General features: G+C 39.3%; 1 pseudogene; it reads left to right on the plus strand.

The window, feature by feature from the left end:
• Positions 1 to 820: 820 nt before the first annotated feature.
• Positions 821 to 16,789, plus strand: part of LOC149228400 (phosphoenolpyruvate carboxylase-like) — a 146,478-nt pseudogene continuing 130,509 nt past the window's right edge.

Consider the following 16,789-nt stretch of genomic DNA (forward strand, 5'->3'; position numbering starts at 1 on the left):
TTCACATCTACATCACGTAGTGAACCTTGAAAGACAAACTTCTAAGCAAGATCAACTCTAAAATAAACCTCAATGAACATAAAAACACTTTGGAACCTAACGCAACACATCTAGAAGTCTAGGCTAGAGATGTGTTCTGGCATCATAAAACTTGGTAACTATCATTTTCATCAAAGGTTGGGTGATTCCTCCTCTTTGATACGACAAGTACCAGTACGGACTTGTGCTCCCTATACCATCGAGTATATATTGGGAGACCACAATAGGCTGATACCATTTATCCTTAGGAAGCCATGTCTACTACCCTATCAATCGTAATGCACTGAACACGGCATTTGGGAAGATTGACTGCCGTACATAAGTCCTTAGTAATTTCTCTATAATTTATCACCAAGGTGTATTTTGCAGTTTTACGATCGGTTTGGTAAACCCTCTGTCTAGACTTCCAGAGCAGTCACTTTCGTTCCTTTTCGACTTCTTAAAAGAAAAGTTCCATCTAAGCACTTGTCACTTTAGGCTCATTAAAAATCAAAGGTGATTGGAGTCACCTTTATCTTTTTCTTAACTCTTAAAAATTGAAAAAGAAAGTTGCGTCAAAGTGTCTTAAAATTCATTTAAATCGGAATAACTTTTTTCCCCTTTAATTTTTGAGTTGATCAAGTAATCCTCAATCATGGAAGAAATTCAATCAAAACCCCATTGTTCGCAGAGACTAGCGAGTCAACTGTCTTGGACTCCGGAAAAAAACCCATCCTAGGCAAAGCGTTCTCGTTTAACTAAGTCCAATTCACCTGATTTATTTGAAACTTGTGTTTCAACAATGTCAGAAACTACAATTACTCCAATTATCTCTGGTACATCTACCTTTACAGAGAATGTTCCGCAGTTACAAGAGGACATTAGAACTAATCCTAGTGTAACGGTATACACCTTTTTTCCTAAAGTAGCTCCACCTAGGACTGATCCAGAAACTGAAGTTCACTTGCCTAAACATTTGGAAGTCAAATTCCAGAATTCAGAAGGTGTCACCCCTCCAGTATCTGTTACTGCAGAAGCTACACTTTCTTCGGCTCCAGAACTATTTTACGGACCTGACGGTCTACCTCTTCCACCTGGATTGATTGCTTTAGAAGAGATAGTAGAGGATTTTCCACCCAGTACTCTAGTGCATTTTGGAACTAGGATCCACTTACATCCTTCTACTACATAAGTTATTTCTTTTTCATCGCAAGTTCTTGTCGAATCGCTAGGAAATCTTTTCGATAGACTAAATATGTTTGAAAAACCATAAACATCTATGAATGTGTCAACCAACATAGCTACAGTAGAGATTCTTGCTGCCGTTCCTACAATGATTGCTGGTATACCATCTGTCCCAGCTAGTTATCAACAACAAACTGGAGTCCAACCAGGGACTGTTTTGACGACATGGTCTGTTCCTATTTCTTCATCCAGAATCTCATATGGTATTTCTTATGTTGAAACTAAACAAGTTGATCTAATATGTACTCAAAGGCCAATCTAACCTTTAAGTACTGGATTGCCACCATATGGGGGGCAGTATGCCTTTTCATTGTTCCCTCCTGGAGAACAACCATATGGGAGTTTACAACAAAATTCAGCTCAAACTAGAATTACATCCAGTGGTTGGGTACCGATACTGCTTCAGCAACCAAGGGTTGTATATTCAATGCAACCAGTCCAACCTGTGTCAAATATTCCCACTACACCTGCTATTGTGACTATATCGCAAGTACAAGCGCTACCTGTTGTATGTCAATCTCAAGTCTCTCAAGTTGCAATACAACAGCCTCTCATCTCAATGATTCAATCACAACCCAAGGTTAGTGCCTCCTTATCTGGAGCGACTCAGGCTCAAACAGGTACTATCACTCCGCATCTTGGTCAATCATCCAGTATTGGACAACAGCAAATGGTCCAACAACCATGGCTGGTGCAATACCAACAACCGCAATTCCAGCAATCATACCAAAGACCTAAGCAACAAGTCTTTGTAAGTAATGGGCAACCGCATTTCCAAAGCGGTTATCAACAACCATACTATAATGGTTATCCCCATCAACCTTATCAAAGTTACCAACATCAAATACATTATGATGGTATGCAAAGACCTACTACTCAGGCGATTCCATCTTATCCTCGGTATGCTTCGCCTAACCTGAATCAACAATGGCCTTTTGTAGCAACTCTAGAATTACCAGATCTAAACCATTTAATGAATGATCCAATTTCTTACACCCCTTGGTGGCCTGTAATTCCTCATAAACTTCCCTCTGATATTCATAAATCAATGGAAATCCGGGTGAAGATGCATCGGATCATGTAATGACATTCCATTTGTGGTGTCCATCCAACACCCTGAATGATGATTCGATTAGGCTTCACCTTTTTCAGCGAACGTTAATTGGTCCAGCAGCTAAATGGTATATAGAATTGCCTAGAGCTTCGTTTGATAACTTCATCACCCTTGCCACTACCTTTTTAACCCATTTTCGGCTACCCATAAGGTACGAAACAGGGATAGAACTCCTTACCAACTTTAAACAGATGACAGCCACTCACATATCTTATCATATTCATGAGTGGCAACATCGTCGAAGAATGGTGAAGACATACGTTCCTAATCAACTTTTAGCTGAATGGTTTATGAAGTCATTGCTACCCTCTATTACAGAGGATGTGGCTAAGGGAGGAGTTGTCACTGAAGAGCAAGTCATTACTCATGCGCAATATTTAGACTTGATCTATACTCAGTCTGGCATGCTATACGAAAAAGTTCCTGACGCTTCTAGATCAGAATTTTTCGTTCCTCCCCCTCCTAAATCAAACAAAGACTCTCATGCCGGTGTTGGCGAGATAGGTACGACAAGCATGAAAACCGCAAAGGCTACATCTAAGAAATCCCGTACAATTTCTAGTCAAAAATCAAATGAAGAACCTCTCACCTCAGAGGTCAATGCCATGTCAACCGACAAAGGCAAAGATCCTAAGCAACTAGGGGGGAAGAATAAAGGGACAAACAAAAAGAAGAAACAGGAGGATTCGACTCCTAAAAAACCTTCTATAAACCCTACTAGAAAGAAGAAACCTAATTAGCCATGTTTCATATGTGATGAGGACCATTACACAAAAGATTGTCCACATCAAGATGAGGTCAAGAATTTTTTCAAAAAGACTTCAAATACCTCAGTGGTATTAACTGATCCATTTCCAAATCCAAAAACTAACCTAGTTGCTAGTGATCATGCTTCCCCATCCCAAGTGCTTATGCTATCCATATCCAAACAAAAAAATGACGCTTTGATATCTACAAGGAATAAGGATTATGGAAATCCACAATCATTGAATGGCAAGGCTACAAATCAACCCAACAGTTTGACAACAACTTTATCAGAAGTTGTTCCACCAATCATTCCTGAATTAACAATAAAACCACCTACGGAAGTAGTACATAAATCAAAATTTAATCCTCGTGCTCGAGTAGCACAGAATTATAATATAGTGGAGGATCTAGCCCAATTGCCATCCGCCATGTTGACACTTGAAGTACTGCAGAATTGCCCCTCCCAAAAACAAGCTTTGTTATCAGTGATAGGTTGGATTGATGCATCGAATTCCAATCTAGTGGCCTTTAATCATAAAGGATATGAACCTCAGTTACCAGCACAACTCACTTTCCTCATACAGGTGAAAGCCCTCAACAAAACTGTTCATTGAACAATAATTGATGAAGGAGCATCTACCTGTATCATGTCAATGAGTTTTTGGAAAACTTTAGGCTCTCCACCCTTGTCACGATAATCAACGATATTAAAAGCATTCAATGGGAGAACATACATGCCGTATGGGATATTAAGTAACTTGCAAGTCGAACTAGGGAGCAAGATAGTAGAAATTTAAGTCGAGGTCATTGATGGAAACCTTGACTACAATATCCTACTAGTCAGGCCCTAGATTTATGCTATGGCCCCCGTTGTGTCAACATATTTTAGAAAGATTGCATTTCCCTTTCAAGGTGGAATTACAATCATTGACTAACTAACCTTTTTCCCCAACAGTTCACAAGGTACTGGAAGCATTCCATTGATCCATGGATGTTCTCAATCACTTCAACATGTCGAAGTAGGTCTCCTAGAAGACTCATCCTTAATGGGTACTTTTGCCCTCCCGCCTCCAAGTAATCTGGCAAAAGTGGCCACAGTGGAAATCTGTCATATGATATCTTCTACATCATCAAATATTAATAAGGACTCTGACCATTTTGATAGTGTCAATCACAGCGAGGTTTTCATAGTTGAAAATCTGACTGACATGACTCAATTAAGTGATGTTGTACATTATGTATTGGTGGCATTGGAACCAAATCTTTCCTTCATGACCCCTTATGAGTTGTGATCAAAGGTCGCCAGAGGATAGTTCGTTGACTAGTGTCAGCCTCATTAAAAGATGAAACCAAGGATCTGAGTAGAATTCCTTGTCTTGTGTCAAGCTTGTTAAAAAATGAAACAAGGCTGAGCAAAGTTCCAAGTCGATTCTTTCACTTGATCTCATAAAGGAACCTTCATTCCATCCATCTAATTACCGCGAGTAGTCTGGTGAATGTAACGAAGCTTAAGGGGCATGCACCCTTGTCTATTTTGCGTAAAAACCCAACTGTAGAGATAAGTTTCCCTATAAGTTATGTGATCGGTCCCAGTGACCTTTCACCTTTGTCTATTTGGAGAACAAAGTGCAGGAAGTGTTTTTTCTAAGTATTGACAGAAATCATCCTGCTTAACCATAGTAAGTTTCCATATGGTTATTGAAGACTTTTTTATGTTGGGGGCATGCAAACCTTTTTATATAAGAAAAAACGACCAATTTCATTTTTAGCTTTTTAGCTATATAGTTTGTTCATTCCTAGCTTACATAAAAGGAAAAAGAGCAATGTTCCTGTAAGGTTCAAGCTCATTAAAAAATCAACCTGCACTGAGCACATGTTGGCACAAGGTTCAATCTCATTAAAAAATGAACCTACCTTTGGTAAATAACCTTTTTGATCGCTTTTCTATCTGCCTTTTTTGAACTTTGGTTGTGTTCCTTCCGTCACCTCCATTTCATTCGGCCGACCATATGCTTCCACTTGATTGTTTACCTTTTTGAGGAACATCTACGATGAGTGATTCTGATTTCCACCCTCCTCACACTGCCATGTTTTGAGAAGTTCCAAACTTACCTGGAACCAGCTGCTACCCAGAAATACCACTCGTTCCTCAAAAACGAGTCTCTTTTAAACTCTTTTTAGACTCGTTAAATATAAAGAGATTATCGAGCTATTAGCCTTTCTAGCTCGTTAAAGTAAGGGGAATGCCATCCCTCTAATATATTTTAATCTTTTTGGACTTGAGGGATTATTAAACAAAAATATCGAGTGCTTTTCTTTGTCGACTTGTTAAAACTATCGAAAAGTCATCCCTTTCGTATTATTTTACACTTTTTCAGTCTTAAGGGATTATGCCATGAAAAAGGACAGTTGGAGTCTCCTTTTCATCCATTTTAAAACTCTCTAAACATGAAAAGGACCAAGTTATCTTTGTCGTTAAACTCGTTAAAACAATAGTGACAAACTTGTCCACCCAAACTAGAACAAGTCTCACTGACGCTAGGCTCGCTAAACACAAAGCGACAGGTTTGCCCGAAGGGAAAATTATAGACCAAGCATATGTTATCCTCCTCAATATCGTCAAAAATAAAGAGGTATTGGTTAGCAATGGCTGGGGAAAAGTTGGAAGAAAACTTGAAGAAATTTATTAGTATCAAGTCGCTCTTGAACATGACACTTTCACTCCATCACTGTGATTGAGTTGGATTGGGTCTTTCCATTCACCGTCACCATTGGTCCGCCGTGCCATCCATGGGGTTAACACTACCAGTCCATATCAGTGTCGCCAATATGTTCAAGAGAAGTCATTCAGAGAATTCACCATCTAGAAAACGCCTCATCCACTACATTACATCCACTCTTCATTTTTCATGACCGCCATTCTTGAACCTTATATCATCAGATCATTTTCACCTCCACAAAAATCATTTGCTCTGTTTCGCATTGTAGATGTGGGATACATCAAGGCCCTCCTATGACAGGTCACTTCTTGTTGACATCAACTCATTATCCAAGAAGTTGACTTAGAAACAACCCTTTCAGTACTTTGAAGCTTGCATGCCTCAATGGCAAGTTTCTCACTTCCGGCGATAGGTTTACATCAATGACCTTCAACCAAAAGACTTTGCATGGTGTTTGACATTGGCTGATATATTCACACCACACGAATTGTATTATAGTACCTTGAGGATCATCATCATTATCGGTGATTCCTCTTGTGTCTATTAACAACTTACATCATTGGCTGGTAATCAGGCGATGTCTTTCCATGATCGACTTCAGAACATCTTTTCACATGGATCGACTTGTACATCAAGCGAAGATTGGACAAGTTTTGAAGACCCTGGATCTAGTTTCATCCATCTGGGCTGCAATATATTCAGGAAAATAAAGACATCAATTATACACAGAAGCTGCATAGATAGTCATCTAAGCTAGGGAAGATGACTCTTCATGCAAAGAATCACCAATCTGCAATAGCAAATGATTGTCTGTCCTATGTACATGAAAATGAATTTATAAATCTAAGCATGGGAATTCCTGCCTCAGCTAGATCATGAAAATAATATGATGATGATGTATTGTATTGTATCTTATACAGGTCACCTTCCAGTTCGAATACCTCGGATCCTCATGAATAAAGCATTTCACTCGACATCAGAATATTTACGACCTCATGCTTTAGGGGGCATCTGTTATAGACATATTTGGGCACTGCAACCCCAAACTCATATGTCCATAAACTAAGGGCTCCTTAAGTCCCTAAAAGTGTTGCTTCATACCCTAAAGGATCATGGTCAGCTGATTACATCATTTCCCAGGAGTTCCACCTGAAAAAATACTCAGAACTGGCCAAAAATGGACCATACAGACTACTCCATGGGCAAGGTGCGATGCATACTGAAATGACCTTCTGTGGGGTGTGATGAGTGAGAATAGACAAATGGTAGAGATAGTTTGCAAGGTGGATGATCATGGAATCTTCTAGAAAATTCTCCTGTGACACTTGCCTCTCTGCATTCGCCCAGGGATGAGTAAGAGATTATTGAAATCTCCAAGTGGAACCAAGAACTATCAATGGAATGACACTAATAAAAAACCCAGAGTTTACTCACACCCTTGCAAGACATATATAAATGGATCCCTCATCTGAGAGATCTAGAGGCTGGAATTTTGTATTCTGTAAGGAAGTGTTGTTGGTTTGTTGGTGAGAAGAGACATTGCATTGTTGGGTGATTTTCTTGTTCATGAGGTGAAGAGCGCTTCTACAACTGGGAGGATGATTCTGGATCAGATAGTTGGGTTGTAATCCTCTTTTACATTACTATTAATAAAGTTCTTTAAGTTTTCCTCCATATGATCTTGTATTTGTGAATCTTATTGTTTATGAATGCAATTATATGGTCAATGTGTTTCTGATTCCGCATTGTTTATGATGTTTTAGATAGAGATTCTTTGATAGTTTTCTGTTACTTTGACTCTACAGGTACTCTTTGAAAAGGGAAAAGTAGGAGAGAAGTGGCAAATTCTATCAAGGAAAGGAGAAATCAAGCTAGGATCAAAGCGAAAGATCCAGGTTGGTCCTCTTTTCTTCTCTTCCATCTATCACACTTAAAGGAACTATTGAAAAGATTTCATTGTTTGTTTCTAAGATAGTTACCCATCTTAGTGGGACTAGCAATTCGAATCGACACTAGTTTTCCTTGTAACAGTTGGCCCCAATGAAGCTACATGGGAGATGGAACATCTGATGCAGGCTATGTATCCTTCGATATTTGTTGGTTGAGCGAATGTCCTTGATATATGTTTTAGGTATATGTGTTGGTGATATTTTGTTATATGTACATATGTATATGGATGTAAATACTGCCATGAGTTGTGTTATAAAGCTCTAATAAGCAGTATGGGTGTCATGTAATTATGGTCGTCATGTTATTATGTTGTCATATTGGTTTTCTTCTCAACAGGTTGATCATTGTAAATAATGCAACAAGCTAAGTTATAAAGCTTCATGGGTAGTATATTTTTCTTTCAACAGTCTTGCTAGCTGTAGGTTTCATTGAACACCGAGGGCGATGTTCCCGCAAGGGGTAGGGTTCTATAATAGACTTGTTGAAAATTCCATGTAATAAAAGTTAATAAAGGAAAAATAATAACCATGGTTATGGGACACTTATTCCAAGATGAATGTTGGGAAAAACATCCTAGTGTGGGTGTTCATTTGGTTTATTATGGCTAAGGAAATTGGCAAAGGAAATGGCAAAGGCTTTAGAAAGGAAAAAATGCATTTTTGGCAATTTATTTATGAAAGTAATGGAAACTATGAGAAAAGGAAGGTGAAAGGTCACATGTTGCATGTGAGGAGGAAAATGATGGAAAAAAGAAGAAAATACAGGCCACATTAATAAAAGTCTTTTGAAGATCAGTTGGTACCTTTTGTCAGTTCAGTTTTGGAGCTCTCTACCTATTCTCTCTCTCACACACTCCTGGATACTTAAAGTTTACTCGGAGCACTTCATATATGGATCAAGAAAAGCGAAGAAGGCAAAGGGGAATCAAATATCAAGCAAGGAAAAGCAATAGAAAGCATCTACAATATGTTTACTTGTAGGTATCAATTTGCATATGTGATTTCCTTGCTAGATTTGGCATGCATGGCTATGCATGTGTGTTCTTGGTTCCCTTTCTATCACAAGCATGGGTTTTTCCATGTGTGACATTGTTCTTCTTCCTTGCCTTGCCATTTTTGGATAGGCATGGTGAGATGTGGTTCTCATGTTTTGGGTGAGATGGATTGTCATATGGATTCAAAGTAGAGTGATGTGGATGTTTGAATGAAAGAGCACATGGCCTAGGGATCCATGAACTGAATTTTGGATTGTGGTAAAGCCATTCGCCTAGTGACCTCTGAACGAAACTGTGGGTTGTGGTAAATTGAGGTATTGTGTGCCTAGGTGGGCCTAAGAATCCTCGACTAGTGATTGGTGGGATATATGGTAAATCCTAGTGGTGTTTCCCCTTGATTGGGCCTAGAAATCCTTACCTGTGAATGGTGGGATATACGTTAAACCCTAGAGGGTGGTGCCTCAATTAAGACCCAGTGACCCCCAAATCATACTGTGGGCTGTGGTAAATCCTAGATACTAGGAGAAATGAAAATTCCTTATGGTGTAGGTGGAGAAATATGTTGGCATCCATGCTTGCTTATGGCCTAGTGATCTAGTGAGGATTGCAATAAAGTTTGATTCTATTGGTGAGTGTGATTTGGCTTAGCCTCAAGAAGCCTTGGTAGGTTCTTCTTTTGTGTTGATTCCCACATTCATGCCTAGAATATGGCACAAGGGTGATTGGCTGAAGAGAAACTTAGCTCTGACAATCTACGGTTGGGTGGAATGTTGTAGTCCCATACCAAGTTGGCTTTTGCATTCATTAATAATAATTTATTTCCTTAGTATTTTATGAGAAAATGTATTGGATTATATGTGGCATTTATGGTTGTTGTATCCTCATTATTTATGTTTTTTATATGCTGGTTATGAATGTGTTTTATGACAATGAAAATGTATGATTCTCATCATGTTTTGATTTGTAAATGAATGAACAATGAATATATGACCTAATAGATGATAATGCAACTAATTTTATAAGGCACCAATGCTTCTTAGCAATTCTCAGATAATTATATGACCCCTATGCTTAGATCTGTTGTTTAAACCTATAGAATGAACATTTATGACATGTTTGACAAAATGCTCGTCATGGCTAGTAGGCGTCCAGTCAAGTCCTTTTTTAAGAATTTGCAATGGAATCATTGTCTCTATGTTTATTTTCATTTATATGAATTCCATGAAGTTTTGGGAAGTGACTGGATCTTAATACTAAAATTTAACCTTAAATATCTCAGTCGCTGGCAGAGCACTGGCATAAAAAGGCTACAGTCACACTCAGACAGGCTCATGTGAGTGATTGGGACCCTCAATCACTTGGAGGGCTTGGAAATCAAGTGAATGGGGCTCTAGTTCCTTGAACTATTGAGTTTCCTTAGGGGTTGGTTGCCTAGAAAGGTTGGGTAGCTCCAGTAGGTTCTGTAGGATGTGTGGATGGTCAGTTTGGTTGCGTTTTGTCAGTTCCACTTCCTTAAGGTGACCTAGGCGGTTGAGTTAGATCATAGTAGCCTCTCATCACATGTTTACCTTCGTTGGTTGGTTACATGGGTAGATGTGGGAAGATGGTGTTATAAAAGTAATAAAAGTCCAACATATTTCACAAGTAATTATCAAGTATGGGGAATCAATCTTAATATACAATTACCTAGATTTTCTAACACGGTATCAGAGCTAAGGTTAGAAGGAGGAAGATCACATTTTGTTTGCAGTTGTATTTGAAGTCTTCTTGGAAACCCCTATGGAGTCTGAGCTCAAATATTTGTTATTTAAGACCATGAATCTAAATTAAATAAGTCCAAGTTTCTCTCTGTGGAATGGATGTAAGACTATGATAAAAGTTTCTTCATGAAATTTGTAAGGAGGAGGTCCAAAATTCTTGCAATTCATATTACGTTCCTCATAATGTGAGATACTTTACCTTGACTATGTCGCATTTGAAAAGTGATCCAAGTTATCATAACTATAAATGATCTGAAGGATATTTTTTCATAAAGATGAAAATCCGAGTTTGTGGTTCCTGTTTCTCTGAGGTTTTAATTAGATCTGAACTAGTTCATTCAAAATACATTTTCTTCTCAGATACTTTAATAGAAATATGAGTTTTCATATTCAATATCAGTTACATGTGACTTGATCCAAGACACTTCTGATCAGTGATCTAAAGCCTATTCTTGATTATTCAACAGTGCTAATTAATTCCTAAGGCATTACTACAATCCAAGTTTCTTTCTATGAGTAAGAATATGGAAGTATGAAAATGATCTGTGGGTTAGCTTCCTTGACATAATAGTGATATGCATGATACAAGCTACACCAATGATGTGTGTCATATCCTCCATGGTTTGGCAGTGATACAAGTTATTTTGAGGTATGCAAGATACTTCTTCCAAAAGTAATATGAGTAATTGAAATATGCACTCTAAGATAGAGGTCATGATATAATCCATCCTAATCCAACTTCTTAAGAAGACTCTAGCCAAGGAATATCGAGTTCTCAAGGGGTAAGTTGGGGTTTCTATTCTGGAATCTAGTTGTGCTCATGGAGGAATTGTTGTTGTAGTGAAGCAACCTAGTTTGAAAGAAGAATGTCTTTGTTATTAGGAACTAGGTTCTCTTTCGAAAAGAGGCCAAGAACATGCCTAATCTATATTTGTTCTAAGCAATCATAATTGTCGAGATATCTGAGTTGTAATAGAAGGACCAAGGGTCCTAGTTGAATTCTACAATAGGGATGAGAGGAATCTATTGTTATGGATTGGAGGGCCAAGATTCCTTAGGGAACAAAGGAAAGTGATAGGGTATGTTGAACATGAATGAGTGTTGTTATAGGTTGAGGCTAGGTTGCTCCAGGCCCCCAATATGGCTGAAGTGTGAAAGAAAGACAAGGTATAAAAAGGGAGTGTGGTAGGGATGAAAATAAACTAAGCATTTTGGATAAAGGTTTCTAAGTGGAGGATCTCTCCTAAAGGGTTTGAGTTTATGTGCTGTAAATGAGGGCAACATCCTAGCATGATGTTGATGGTATTGGACCCACCAACATTCAGGGGATCACCCTGGTATGAAGTCCCAACTAGACCTCACATTGTTTGGTGTGGGAGTCCCATCCGGTACAATGCCTTGATTCCCAATATCTTAAAGATTTTCCTCAACTCTTTCTTGTCATCACAAGAGAGTGGTCTGCTTTGTGTTGTGAGAAGTGAGGTTCACATTCCTGCTGATTGTAATTGTCTCTTATGTCGATGGTTCTTTCACCATACAGGGAAAGGGTGGGAGTGAGTCCCAAGTCGGTTGGGAATAGTCTCAACTCTGCTAGGAACACACAACACAATAGGATGTGCACAGCTTCTGGCAGAACAATCCACACAAAAGTGGCAGTCACAACACACAAGGGAAGATAACATGTATAACACTCAATGGGTTAGTCAACCGGAGTACAACGGTTGTTATAGAATTTTTTATGTGGAAGGTATGTTTGATGTTTGGGAAAGTAGTCTACATGGGCGAGACAACATTAGCAACATATAAAACACATTTTCATTAACGTATATGTATTACAACAAGTGAATTAGTTCAAGTGTTAAACACAGGTTAAAGCTACATGCATTACAAGTGTTAAATATTAGTCTTACAACAATTATAATACATGTGTGAAAACATCTTGGCCTGTGAACAAGCTTCTGAAGTAAGCGAAAGTTAGAAGACACATCATTACACCATACATCCCTAACCCAACGCGTGGGGCATTGGAGTCACTGCTTACTCTTCCAAAAAAATATTATAGACTCTCAAGGTTATGCAGGAGGAGATTAGGTGAAAAAGTCCCTTCCATGTACAAATGAGGGGGTATTTATAGCCAAGGGTGAAACTGACCCTTGTGGTTGTTCGAATACTCTCGTGACTTTTGACTTCTATGAATTTTTGACTTTACATGACTCATTTTACAATAAGTGGGTCTCTTGGAATTCCACATTACATTACATTTATTGATAGTATGGCCCACATTAGAGATGTGGACGACATGACTCATGACATCAATTGACATGACAGTGCTGGTACATTCATGCTGCTATTGGTGTCCAGTCGAGTTGCAGTGCTACTGGGTGATGGATGTCCTCATGGTGTATCACAACATCTCCTCCGCATGGCAAAGTGCACAAAGTCTTTGATGGTCATTGATTCACTTGATGTTGCATTCACACATTTCTCCTTACTTGTATGTTGGTAAGCTTTACAAGTTCGTCCATTCACAAAAGGTGTGTGTTTGTCCGTTTATCTGTTCGTGAACACATCTTGCACATTTTCTCATCCATCCATCCGTGAACATATCTTTGAATGAGCATTCATTCACGAGCACATCTCTTTGTATGAACCATTTGTTCATTCGTTGGTGAACTTGTCCTTCTGCATGTGCTCCCTTTGTTCATCCCATCTATCATTGCGCCATGTTGTTTTGTGTACTTGTGTCTATAGTAACTCATGACAAAATGAAATCAAATCCATAAACCTCCTAGTCTACCATTATTCATGATCTTTTCAAATGCAGGTGACTAGGAGAGGTGACAAGGTTTCGAGGTAGGATGGAGGCTCCGGGCACTGCTAATAAAAACTGCGCAAGAGTCACTAGCTGATGAAGATGGGCAATCCAGATCGACAGTTACTATCTACGGGGTCTATCTTAGATGGAGGAAAAAACTACGCAGTTTTTGAGAGGAACAGTCTGGGCTGTGGAAAGGTTGGGCAGGAAAAATCTACACAATTTCTGGAACGAGTGTGCATCAGGATCTTGGCAGCAAAAAATGCACAATTCTTGAGGGGAACTAGTAGTGAGCTGTCGAGTCACTAGCAGCAAAAACTGCACAATTCCTAAGGGGAACTGGTAGTTAGTTGTTCCACCACTGGCAGCAAAAACTGCAAAATTCCTAAGGGGAACTGGCAGTTAGTTGTCGGGTGTTTGGTAGACAAAACTGCACAATTCCTAGAGGGTACTAGCAGTCAGCTATTGGAGCTTGGCAGAAAAAACTACACAATTCCTAGAGGGAACTGTCAATCGGCTGTAGGGAGATGCTAGTAGGAAAAACTAGGCTAATGCTAGGATGCTGGCCTACTAGTCACCTCTGCATAGTTTTTGAGCTTTGCAGACTTCTCAGTAGAGGAATTGCTCATGAAAACTACATAATTTTTTGGGTGAGAACCCATTCGACTATTGGGAGGGATCACTAGAAAAACTGTGCAATTTTCTAAGGGAGAGAGGGATGGGCACTACGTGTCTATCCGGCCTATCTACACAATTTTCTCAGTCAACGGAGCTGGCAAGCTCTACAGCCTCTATGAATTTTTTGAGGGGAGTCAATCCCAGTGTGGCTGTCGCGTTAAACTCTCTGATTGACCAACATGAAGGTTGATTGATTTGCTTGCAAACAACGTGACTTGAAATGGCTTGCTTGGTGCTTCTGTGTTGTTCTGGGTGATAGTCGATCGAGTCGATGGTGGGGTGATGGTCCGACTATCAGCTGGGAATCCAGTGGTCAGAACTTCACCAAAGTGACTAAGTGTGTGAATGAGCGAAAGATGCATGTGTGACCTTGAAAACACACACTTACATAACTTGACGATGAGATGACTCAAACCATCCAGACACACATGCTCAATATGATTGACTAACGGTGTAAGCGACAAGCGTGACACTTGTGATTGATCATTGGTTGGCCATGTCAATGCTTGTGTGACAATTAATGTGACTCCATGTGTGAGTGCGAAAAAAAATTTCATAGCGAACACAACAAGTACACATGAAGTGAAGACTTTGAGTATAACCAGAACATGGTCACAAGCATGACTTTGGCATCAACATGTAAAAATGTGGGTGAAAGTATCAAGCACAGTGGGTGCAAAGACTCACACGAGCTCACAGAGTGAACCCTAGTGTGTGCGGTGATCAAGTGAAACTCTCAAGGGGGGCTCCGAAATGGGTGCAGGCCAAAATTTTGGAGGGTTTTTGTAGCTGCTACAACACTTTGTGACACACTGGTATAACTCTGGCTTCTCTGTTTTGGTTCATTGATAGCAGAGGGCCTTGGCCTTTCAGAGAGTATTGAATCATTGTGCAGGTTACTCCAGCTTCCCCACTTACCTCATGGACATACATGGTTCACATTTTTTCCAACTCAGTCAAACACAATAAAAATTTCAGCTTGACCACAATGTTTTGAATTCGAGAAGGGTAGTTTAGCTCATGAGTTGAATATTTTCAAAGTATAAGTTTTCATCTCTAGTGTTTCTTCACTGCCAACAGGCCTAGACAGTACCCCAATGGAGTCACATAGGAACACATCCATTTATCCACTACGAATGAGCCTAGTCAATACCCTGGTGGAGTTGTATGCTTCACCTCTCTATGCAAGAAGTTGTTCTGTACTTTTGCCTTTGTATTTTCCAAGAGGACTGTGCATAGGCACTTATTTATTTTTGGGGCAGAAGAGGAAATCCTGATTTATTGAGAGCAAAAGAGGTTGTTCCTTTAGAGAAGCATGTAAGACCTCTGACATAGGTTTTCTCATTTAGATTTCTCCCTACTCCATTTCTACTAGTTGGATGAGCTTGAACACACAGAGAAGAAGGTGGAGTGTAGGCATGGGGCTTCCTAGTGTGGACACAGGTTCATGGTTGGATCAAAAATTCCCTCACACATGGCTCGTATTTTCCGTCAAGACTTCATCAACCAAAGGTTGTAACCAAGCACAAAGAAGATAGACACAAGGCTGGCCAAGTGTTGCATTGTCACAAGTTTCTTTAAATATTAGCCACATACTCTATTCAAAATCTAGAACACAGTAGTTGGTAGTACTTATTTCTGAAATCTAAAATAGTAAGGTATCAAGCAAACAAAACAAATGTAAAAATACATTGTAAGGAGGAAAAACCAAATAAGAACAAAGATAGTAAGAAAGGCAAACAAAATGAAAACAACAAGCAGCAAGCAAACTATGTACATGGCACAAAGCACAGCCCAGCCTACTATAAATAATGCTTAACATCTTGGCCATTGACAGGAAGATTGTCAACCCTCCTGCTAAGTTATTTCAGTTGGTACATGTGTGGGCCAAGCTTCTCCTAGACTGTGTACACATTTTTTACTGATGTATCATGGACTGAAGGTAACAAGGCCTTACATACGAGGCAGGATGAAAAATAACCAAGTATTGATAGTTGTACAAGTCCTCATGTACTTCACCTAGCTTGCTTAAAGAGTCATACATGGTCCATGCGAAACTAACCTACAGACACAAGCATGAAAACAAGCCAAAAAGCAAAGCAAGAAGCAAAAGCAAATGTGTATTCAAAGCAAGTAGGTACACAAACAAGCAAGAAAGCAAGAAAACACACAAAGAAAGAAGCAATCTTTCATGCAAGAAAATATATCAAAGTAAATACTACTCCTACACCTAATCTAATAGTGCATGGGTTGTCTGCCATGAAGTGATACTTCCAATGCAGCCACCGATGCATTGGTCGACCCATGTTGGTGAAGGCATGGTTTGTGATCATTGAAGTTGTGAAAACTAGCAAGCATGAAAGATATAATGATGAATACGTACACAATCCAAGCTTACAAGCGTCCAAAGAACGAAAATGAGTAAAATCACATGCCATGCACTCTATGGACTTTCCATGGTGCTATATTACGCTATGTACAAATGTTGAGTGCATGCATTCTCCTGACCGTGACATGCAAGCAAAGGTGAGAAAGGTAGACAACTTATATTGTGCAAGTGTGCTTGCTGTGTAAGATTCCTCTAATGCATGAGCGATGGAATTATGTAGTTCTAGTGGAAGAAGTGAAATATGAGTGATAGATTGCTCTTGAATGCAAAGTAGAGAGTGATGAGGAGCCTTGCATGTTTCAACAATTTCCTATCAGAAGAAAAACCAACCCTAGGACAGCGAGGAACAGACATAACCA

This window comes from Pinus tabuliformis, chromosome J (assembly GCF_031772625.1).
Source record: "Pinus tabuliformis cultivar Carrire ecotype Pingquan chromosome J, CPIR1, whole genome shotgun sequence".
Taxonomy (NCBI): Eukaryota; Viridiplantae; Streptophyta; class Pinopsida; order Pinales; family Pinaceae; genus Pinus; species Pinus tabuliformis.